The sequence below is a fragment of the Dama dama genome, chromosome 11 (assembly GCF_033118175.1).
Source record: "Dama dama isolate Ldn47 chromosome 11, ASM3311817v1, whole genome shotgun sequence".
NCBI classification, from domain to species: Eukaryota; Metazoa; Chordata; class Mammalia; order Artiodactyla; family Cervidae; genus Dama; species Dama dama.
This window is the reverse complement of record NC_083691.1, coordinates 102,868,294-102,877,824: the sequence shown is the minus strand read 5'-3', so window position 1 is coordinate 102,877,824 and position 9,531 is coordinate 102,868,294. Positions and strand designations below refer to the sequence as shown.

General features: G+C 38.4%; 1 pseudogene; it reads left to right on the top strand.

The window, feature by feature from the left end:
- The first annotated feature begins 1,298 nt into the window (after positions 1–1,298).
- On the top strand, positions 1,299–2,236 carry LOC133065648 (olfactory receptor 4C11-like; annotated as a pseudogene).
- The last annotated feature ends 7,295 nt before the right edge of the window (positions 2,237–9,531 follow it).

Sequence of the window (9,531 nt, the reverse complement as noted above, 5' to 3'; positions counted from 1 at the left end):
AAAATTGAAAAATATTAAAATTGTAAACAACTAGACAGGTTTAAGAAGTAAAGAAAAAATTAAACTTAGTCAAGGCAACAGATTCAAATAAATGTAATGATAGGCTGGGTCAACTGGCTGTGAGCTCACTGCTGAAATTGTATGCTTTCTATTTCTCCCCACTCAGTCTGTCACGTGTGTCTGTGTGAATGCAGTGTGTGCGTGTGCATGTATTTGTGTGTGTGCTCTGTTGTAGTTCAGGCACTGAGTTATATCCGCTTCTTTACGACTGCAGATACTGCAGCACACCAGGCTTCCCTGTCCTTCTCTATCTCCCAGAGTTTACTAAAACTCGTGTTCTTTGAGTCCATGATGCCATCCAAGCATCTCATCCTCTGTTATCTTCTTCTCTTCCTGCTTTCAATCTTTCCCATCATCAGGGTCTTTTCAATGAGTCAGTTCTTCTCATCAGGTGGCCAAAGTATTGGTGCTTCAACTTCAGCATCAGTCCTTCCAATGAATATTCAGGACTGATTTCCTTTAGGAATGACTGGTTTGATCTCTTTCCTGTCCAAGAGATTCTCAAGAATCTTCAGGTTTTATTATGAAAGACATTCTGGAATGTTTAGACAATCATTACTCAAAGCAATATTGACTAGAAGAGTATTTTATCACTGGACATTTTGTTGAAGATGTGACAGCATATTGTGTAAATTAGGTAAACTGTTTCTCTACTTCTGCAATAGGGAACATTAATATCAATATATCCTTGATAGAAATTGAAGATAACCTTCAGCTGAAAAAGTTATTCACTCTTGTGAAATAACTCAAATTAATATTCATGGCATCTGAAGAATTATTTGCTTATTATTTTCAATATCTTATATTACTATTTTCAGATGCATTTAAGAAACAGGTTGAATGAGTATTGTGAATTCCATTTAATTCAGATAAAGCATTGCATTGCAGTAAATGATTATGCATTGGAAGGTGGCAGTCCATGATTATGTGTACCTATTAGGGCTCTATCATGCTAGTGGTAAAAAAAAAAAACCCACCTGCCAAATCAGGAGACAGACACTGGTTCAATCCCTGGGTCAGGAATAGCCCCTGGAGAAGGAAATAGCAATCCATTCTAGTATTTTTGGCTGGAGAATTCCGTGGACAAAGGGCCCTGGCAACTACAGACCATGGGATCACAAAGAGTGGGACATGACTAAAGTGACTTATCACACATATAGCATTCATGCCATTTTCTTTCTCTTTTTCTCCTTTGCAGATACTTTCTCATCTGAGTTTTGCCCTCACCACATGAAACAATGCAGCAAAATAACAGTGTAATGGAGTTCATACTGTTAGGATTGACTCAAGATCCTAAGAGACAGAAAATGGTATTTGTAATCTTCATTTTCTATGTAGGAACATTGATGTGTAATTTGCTTATTATTATGACCATAAAATTCAGCCAGACACTTGGGAGCCCCATGTACTTCTTCCTATTTTATTTGTCTTTGGTTGATACCTGCTTTTCCACTTCAGTAGCCCAGAGATTAATTGTGGATGCCCTGTTTGCAAAGAAAAGCATATTTTACAATGAGTGCCTGACAGTGCCTGACAGTGTCTTTGCACTGTATTTATATGGATGCATGGAGATCTTTGTCCTGGTCCTCATGGCCATAGATCAGTATGTGGCTATCTGTAAGCCCTTGAATTATGCAACCATTATGAGCCGGCAAGTCTGCATCATCCTGATTGTTCTTGTATGGATAGGGTCTTTTACACATTCTGTGGCTCAGATTATTCTGGCCTTGAGATTGCCCTTCTGCAGATCCAATTTGATTGATCACTATTGCTGTGATATGCAGCCACTGTTGAAACTTGCCTGCATGGATATTTATGTGATGAACTTACTGATGGTGATTAATAGTGGGCACTTTGTGCAAGCAATTTTATTATTCTGATAATCTCTTACATTGTTATCTTGCATTCGCTGTGGAACCACAGTGCAAAAGGGAGGAAAAAGCCCCTCTCCACCTGCACTTCCCATGTTATTGTAGCTGTCTTATCATTTGGCTCATGTATATTTATTTATACTCAGCCCCCAACCACATTCCCCATGGACAAAATGTTGGAAGTATTTTACGTGTTTGGAACACCCTTCCTCAATCTACTCATCTACACATTGAGGAATGCAGAAGTGAAAAATGCCATAAGAAAGTTATGGCATGTCAGAATTAACTCAGAAAGCAAAAGATGAATTGTGGGCCTGGATTGATTGCTTATTGAGTCATGATTTTAGTGAATCTGTACAAATTAACATATATGACAATGCTTGACTCTTGTGGGAATAGCATAAATAAAATCAAAGTATGCTTTGCTTTACTTTATTTTTTTAATTCACAGACAAGATGAATACCAAAGCTTCTCATTCTTACATGGACCAAACTTGCCAATTCTAATCATGATCCCCTGTCAGAGTTTATTTTTCAATCAGTTCAGTTCAGTTAAGTTGCTCAGTTGTGTCCGACTCTTTGCAACCCCATGGACTGCAGGACACAAGGCTTCCCTGTACATCAGCAACAGAGCAAAAACAACATTTTTTATAAAAAAATTCTCATGTATTTGTACTTTTTGGGACATTGCAAAGTTCAGTGTCTAAACTGGCAACTCAAAAGTTTAATGTGATGCATTAGGAGGCCCATATGTATAAAATAGAATAGAAGTGTCATAATTTTGTTACAAGCTCATCTAGTCTAAATATCCCTCATGCCAGTACACAAACAGTCACAGACACATACACTTACTATACAGGGATTTGTTATTGTTTGTACTTCAGATCACTGAATGGATGAACAAATGTAAGAGATATAAAAGAGAAGAAAATATGCTCACATGCATATGAAAGCATAAAGTTTAGATAATAGAACACAATGTTATACAGGGAAAGAAAACTTAGAAGTTTTTATGTGCTTCAGAAGTATTTGCAGCCAAATTGAATAGGGGAAATGGTGTGATTTTAAATGATTTTTGGAAGATGTTATTAATACAAACAGAGTGTATAATTGTGAATAGTCATCTGCCCTCAAAAGTGATTTACCTAAAGGAGAAACTCTCAATTCTAAGTATACTTTCATTTCTCTCAGGAAGAAGTAGAATTCCTGATATTTCCAGTCCCTTTTTTGCTATCTCAGTTATGTCTCAAATATATTATAAAGTGGAATATGTCTTTCAAAAGCACAAATAGCAAATTCAGAACAAATAGCAATTCTCTGAAGTTCCCAGAGTAAACCCATCCTCGAGATTGTTCTGCTGAGAAATATAAGAAATATAAGAAGGAAGCTTTCAAAACAGTTTCAGATGTCTTCCTTATCTCTAAAGTAAATGCCTCTAATCCACTTTATTTAAACATCTGCAATGTGAACTAAAACACAGGAAACATTAGGAACTGATGAAGTGGTCATGAACTGGTTTTATTCTAGCTTTGAAATGGGGAGTAGAATATAATGATTAAGAGCATTAGCTTTGGGTTCAGCCTTTACGAATCCAAATCCTTGTTCTATCACCTCATAGACCTGTAACTTCAGGAAAGATAGATGGACTTCTAGGCCTCAATGTTTGTCTATAAAATGGAAATTAAAATAATCTCTATGTTATTGGCTTGTCATAAGCATTCAAGATTGCATTCATAATGAAATATAGTATGTGCTATTGTTACATAAATGAATATTAAATATACTTACTAAAATTTCTATTTTTAATTAATGGCCACCACATATGTTTGCCAGCAATATTTTATTTTATTTAGAGAATACAAGTTACAGTTATAATGGAAGGAAAATCAAACTGAAGATATCCATCAAGCACTGGCTTTGTGTGTGTGTGTGTTGTTTTGACATTTTAAAATATATTGGTACATTGTCAATTTACAATGCTCTGTTTGTTTCAGGTATATGGAAAAGTGAATCTGTTATGCATATACATATATCCACTCTTTTTGTTTAGATTATTTTCCTATATAGGCCATAACAGAGTATCGAGTAGTTCCCTGTGTATACAACAGGTCCTTTATAGCTATCTAGTTTGTATATGGTAGTGTGAACATGTCAATCCCAGGCTCCCAAATTATCCCTGCCCCTCCTTATTCCCTTGTAAACATAAATTTATTTTCTACATCCAAGACTCTACTTCTGGTTTGTAAATAAGTTCATTTATACCCTCTTTTTAAAAATCCCACATACAAGTGATATCATACGATATTTGTCTTTGTTTGACTTACTTTACTCAGCATGACAATCTCTAAGTCCATCCATGTTGACTCAAATAGCATTATTTTGTTCTTTTTATGACTGAGTAGGGCATTTCCAGGAAATGTTCTTCAATATTTCTGTTTTGGAATGCACTCCTATCGCTTGTTTCAGTTCAGTTCAGTTCAGTCGCTCAGTCGCATCCGACTCTACTCCCCATTTACTGCAGACAGTAAAGAATCTGTCTGCAATGCGGGAGACCTGAATTCGATCCCTGGGTTGGGAAGATCCCCTGGAGGAAGGCATGACAACCCACTCCAGTATTCTTGCCTGGAGAATCCCCTGGAGAGTGGAGCACATTGGGCTACAGTCAGTGGGGTTAAAAAGAGTCGGAGAGGACTGAGCAGCTAAGCACAGCACAGCATGGTTGAGTGACATTCCGTTGTATATTTGTACAACTTTTTTATCCATTTCTCTATCGATGGGCATTTAGATTGCTTCCATGTCCTGACTATTATAAATAGTGCTGTAATGAGCATTGTGGTGCATGTATGTTTTCAAATTGTTTTTTCCTAGAGGTATGCACAAGTGTGGGGTTGATGGGTCATGTGGTAGTTCTATTTTTAGCTTACATCATGAGAAACTCTGAGTTGGAGGAAGCACAAGCTGGAATCAAGATTGCCGGGAGAAATATCAATAACCTCAGATATGCAGATGACACCACCCTTATGGCAGAAAGTGAAGAAGAACTAAAGAGCCTCTTGATGAAAGTGAAAGAGGAGAGTGAAAAAGTTGGCTTAAAACTCAACATTCAGAAAACTAAGATCATGGCATCTTGTCCCATCACTTCATGGCAAATAGATGGGGACACAGTGGAACCAGTAGATGACTTTATTTTGGGGGCTTCAAAATCACTGCAGATGGTGATTGCAGCCATGACATTAAAAGACACTTACTCCTTGGAAGGAAAGTTATGACCAACCTAGACAGCATATTAAAAAGCAGAGACATTACTTTGTCAACAATGGTCCATCTAATCAAGACAATGGTTTTTCCAGTAGTCATGTATGCATGTGAGAGTTGAGCTATAAAGAAAGCTGAGCACTAAAGAATTGATGCTTTTGAACTGTGGTGTTGGAGAAGACTCTTGAGAGTCCCTTGGACAGCAAGGAGATCTAACCAGTCCATCCTAAAGGAAATCAGCCCTGGATATTCATTGGATGGACTGATGTTGAAGCTGAAATTCCCATACTGTGGCCACCTGATGTGAAGAGCTGACTCATTTGAAAAGACCCTGTTTCTGGGTAAGATTGAGGGCAGGAGGAGAAGGGGACGACAGAAGATGAGATGGTTGGATGGCATCACTGACTCGATGGACATGGGTTTGGGTGGACTCTGGGGGTTTGTGATGGCCAGGGAGGCCTGGAGTGCTGCAGTTCATGGGGTCACAAGCAGTCGGACATGACTGAGTGACTGAACTGAATTGAAGAAAATTTCATACTCTTCTCCATAGCTGCTACATAAATATACCTTCCTGTCAACAGTGTTGGAGGGATCCATTTTCTTCACAACCTCTCCAGCATTTAAACAGAGATCAGTGAAAGAAGAATAGAAAACACAGAGACAAACCCATGCACCTGTGGTCCCCTAACTTATGACGAAGTAAGCTAGAATATATAATGGAGAAAAAACAGTCTCTTCAATAAGTGGCGCTGGGAAAACTGGACAGTTGTATATAAAACAATGAAATTAAAACACTTCCTAACACCATACACACAAATAAACTCAAAATGGATTAAAAACTTGAATGTAAGGCCAGACACTATAAAACTCTTAGAGGAAAACATAACCAGAAAACTCTTTGACATAAATCACAGAAAGTTCTTTTGGATCCACCTCCTAGAGTAATGAATATACAAACAAAAATAAATGATTGAAACCTCATTAAATTTTAAAGGTTTTGCACTACAATGGAACCCATAAACAAAATGAAAAGACAACCCTTAGAATGAGAGAAAATAATTGCAAGTTTATATTTATATATATATATATTTGGGGTATATATATATATTATATTTTTCATATAATTGTTAAAATTATAGTTAATGAACATATATGTGCATTATATAACTAATTAAATGTGTGAATATTATTTATATGTGTGCACATGTAAAAATATATATACATATACAACATATATATGTGTGTATATATGTATATGGACAGGGAAATGGATAGATAGTCCATCAAGTCCCTATATCAATAAATATTGATTAGTATAATTATGCTGCCTTTCTATCATCATTGCCTTAGCCATCTCTCACAGCACTTAAGCGTGTGATCTGAGATGTCAGTTAGATTCCGGTTACATGTTCTTCAATATTTCTGTTTTGGAATGCACTCCTATCGTTTGTTTCAGTTCAGTTCAGTTCAGTCGTTCAGTCGCATCCGACTCTATGCGACCCCATAAATCGCAGCATGCCAGGCCTCCCTGTCGTCAACCAACTCCCGGAGTCTACTCAAACTCATGCCCATCGAGTCGGTGATGCCATCCAGCCATCTCATCCTCTGTCATCCCCTTCTCCTCCTGCCCCTAAGCATCAGGGTCTTTTCCAATGAGTCAGCTCTTCACATCAGGTGGCCAAAGTATTGGAATTTCAGCTTCAGCATCAGTCCTTCCAATGAACACCCAGGACTGATCTCCTTTAGGATGGACTGGTTGGATCTCCTTGCAGTCCAAGGGACTCTCAAGAGTCTTCTCCAACACCACAGTTCAAAAGCATCAATTTTTCGGCGCTCAACTTTCCTCACAGTCCAACTCTCACATCCATACATGACCAGTGGAAAAACCATAGCCTTGACTAGATGGACCTTTGTTGGCAAAGGAATGTCTCTGCTTTTCAATATGCTATCTAGGTTGGTCATAACTTTCCTTCCAAGGAGTAAGCATCTGTTAATTTCATGGCTGCAATCACCATCTGCAGTGATTTTGGAGCCCACCAAAATTAAGTCTTACACTGTTTTCACTGTCTCCCCATCTATTTCCCATGAAGTGATGGGACCAGATGCCATGATCTTAGTTTTCTGAATGCTGACCTTTAAGCCAACTTTTTCACTCTCCTCTTTCACTTTTATCAAGAGGATTTTTAGGTCCTTTTCACTTTCTGCCATAAGGGTGGTATCATCTGCATATCTGAGGTTATTGATATTTCTCCTGGCAATCTTGATTCCAGCTTGTGCTTCTTCCACCCAGCGTTTCTCATGATGCAGTCTGCATATTCGTTAAATAAGCAGGGTGACAATATACAGCCTTGACATACTCCTTTTCCTATTTGGAACCAGTCTGTTGTTCCATGTCCAGTTCTAACTGTTGCTTCCTGACCTGCATACAGGTTTCTCAAGAGGCAGGTCAGGTGGTCTGTTATTCCCATCTCTTTCAGAATTTTCCAATTTATTGTGATCCACACAGTCAAAGGCTTTGGCATAGTCAATAAAGCAGAAATAGATGTTGTTGTTTTTTTTTTTTTTTCTGGAACTCTCTTGCTTTTTTGATGATACAGCTGATGTTGGCAATTCGATCTCTGGTTCCTCTGCCTTTTCTAAAACCAACTTGAACATCTGGAAGTTCATGGTTCACGTATTGCTGAAGCCTGGCTTGGAGAATTTTGAGCATTACTTTACTAGCGTGTGAGATGAGTGCAATTCTGCAGTAGCTTGAGCATTCTTTGGCATTGCCTTTCTTAGGGATTGGAATGAAAACTGACCTTTTCCAGTCCTGTGGCCACTGCTGAGTTTTCCAAATTTGCTGGCATATAGAGTGTAGCACTTTCACAGCATCATCTTTCAGGACTTGAAATAGCTCAACTGGAATTCCATCACATCCACTAGCTTTGTTCATAGTGATGCTTTCTAAGGCCCACCTGACTTCACATACCAGGATGTCTGGCTCTAGGTGAGTGATCACACCATTGTGATTATCTGGGTCATGAAGATCTTTTTTGTACAGTTCTTCTGTGTATTCTTGCCTCCTCTTCTTAATATCTCCTGCTTCTGTTAGGTCCATACCTTTTCTGTCCTTTATCGAACCCATCTTTGTGTGAAATATTCCCTTGGTATCTCTAATTTTCTTGAAGAGATCTCTAGTCTTTCCCATTTTGTTGTTTTCCTCTATTTCTTTACATTGATCGCTGAGGAAGGGTTTCTTATCTCTCCTGGCTATTCTTTGGAACTCTGCATTCAAATGGGAATATGTTTCCTTTTCTCCTTTGCTTTTTGCTTCTCTTCTTTTCACAGCTATTTGTAAAGCCTTCTCAGACAACTGTTTTGCCTTTTGGCATTTCTTTTGCATGGGGATGGTCTTGATCCCTGTCTCCTGATAATGTCACGAACCTCTGTCCATAGTTCATCAGGCTCTCTGTCTATCAGATCTAGTCCCTTAAATTCATTTGTTTACCCACCTGTAAAATAAAGATAATATAAGTGCTTGCCTTTTCATATTGCTGTAAAGATCACTGATGAATATTACTGGGTGGTTTTTTTTTTTTTTTTTTGCTTATCTTTTGTGCATTTATTTTTGATTAATTAATCTTTGCTACTTTGCAACTTTATTGCTGTGTGTGGACTTTCTCTGGTTGTGGTAGCCCAGGACTACTCTTTGTGGTAGTGTGTGGGCTTCTCACTGTGATGGTTTCTCTTGTTGAGCAGCACAGGCTCTAGGCACTTAGGCTTCAGTAGTTGTGGTGTGTAGGCTCCATAGTGTGGCAAGCAGCCTTAGTTGCTCTGCAGCATGTGGAATCCTGCTGGACTGGGGTCAGATATTGTCCCCTGCATTAGCAGTCACATTCTTAACCACTGGACTACCAGGGAAGCTTCATCACTATATTTTTAAAGAACAGACTTTTGGACTCTGTGGGAAAAGGCGAGGGTGGGATGTTTCAAGAGAACAGCATCAAAACATGTATATTATCTATGGTGAAACAGATCACCAGCCCAGGTTGGGTGCATGAGACAAGTGCTTGGGCCTGGTGCACTGGGAAGACCCAGAGGGATCGGGTAGAGTGGGAGGTGGGAGGGGGGATCGGGATGGGGAATACATGTAAATCCATGGCTGATTCATGTCAATGTATGGCAAAAACCACTACAATATTGTAAAGTAATTAGCCTCCAACTAATAAAAATAATTGAAAAAATAAAAATAAATTTCTTTAATGCATTTTACTGGGATGAAATCTTATGAGTACATATACAGTAATCAAGCTTGTAAAACTAGGCCCCCATTTGGTTTTAATAAAGCATCAAATATTTAAGA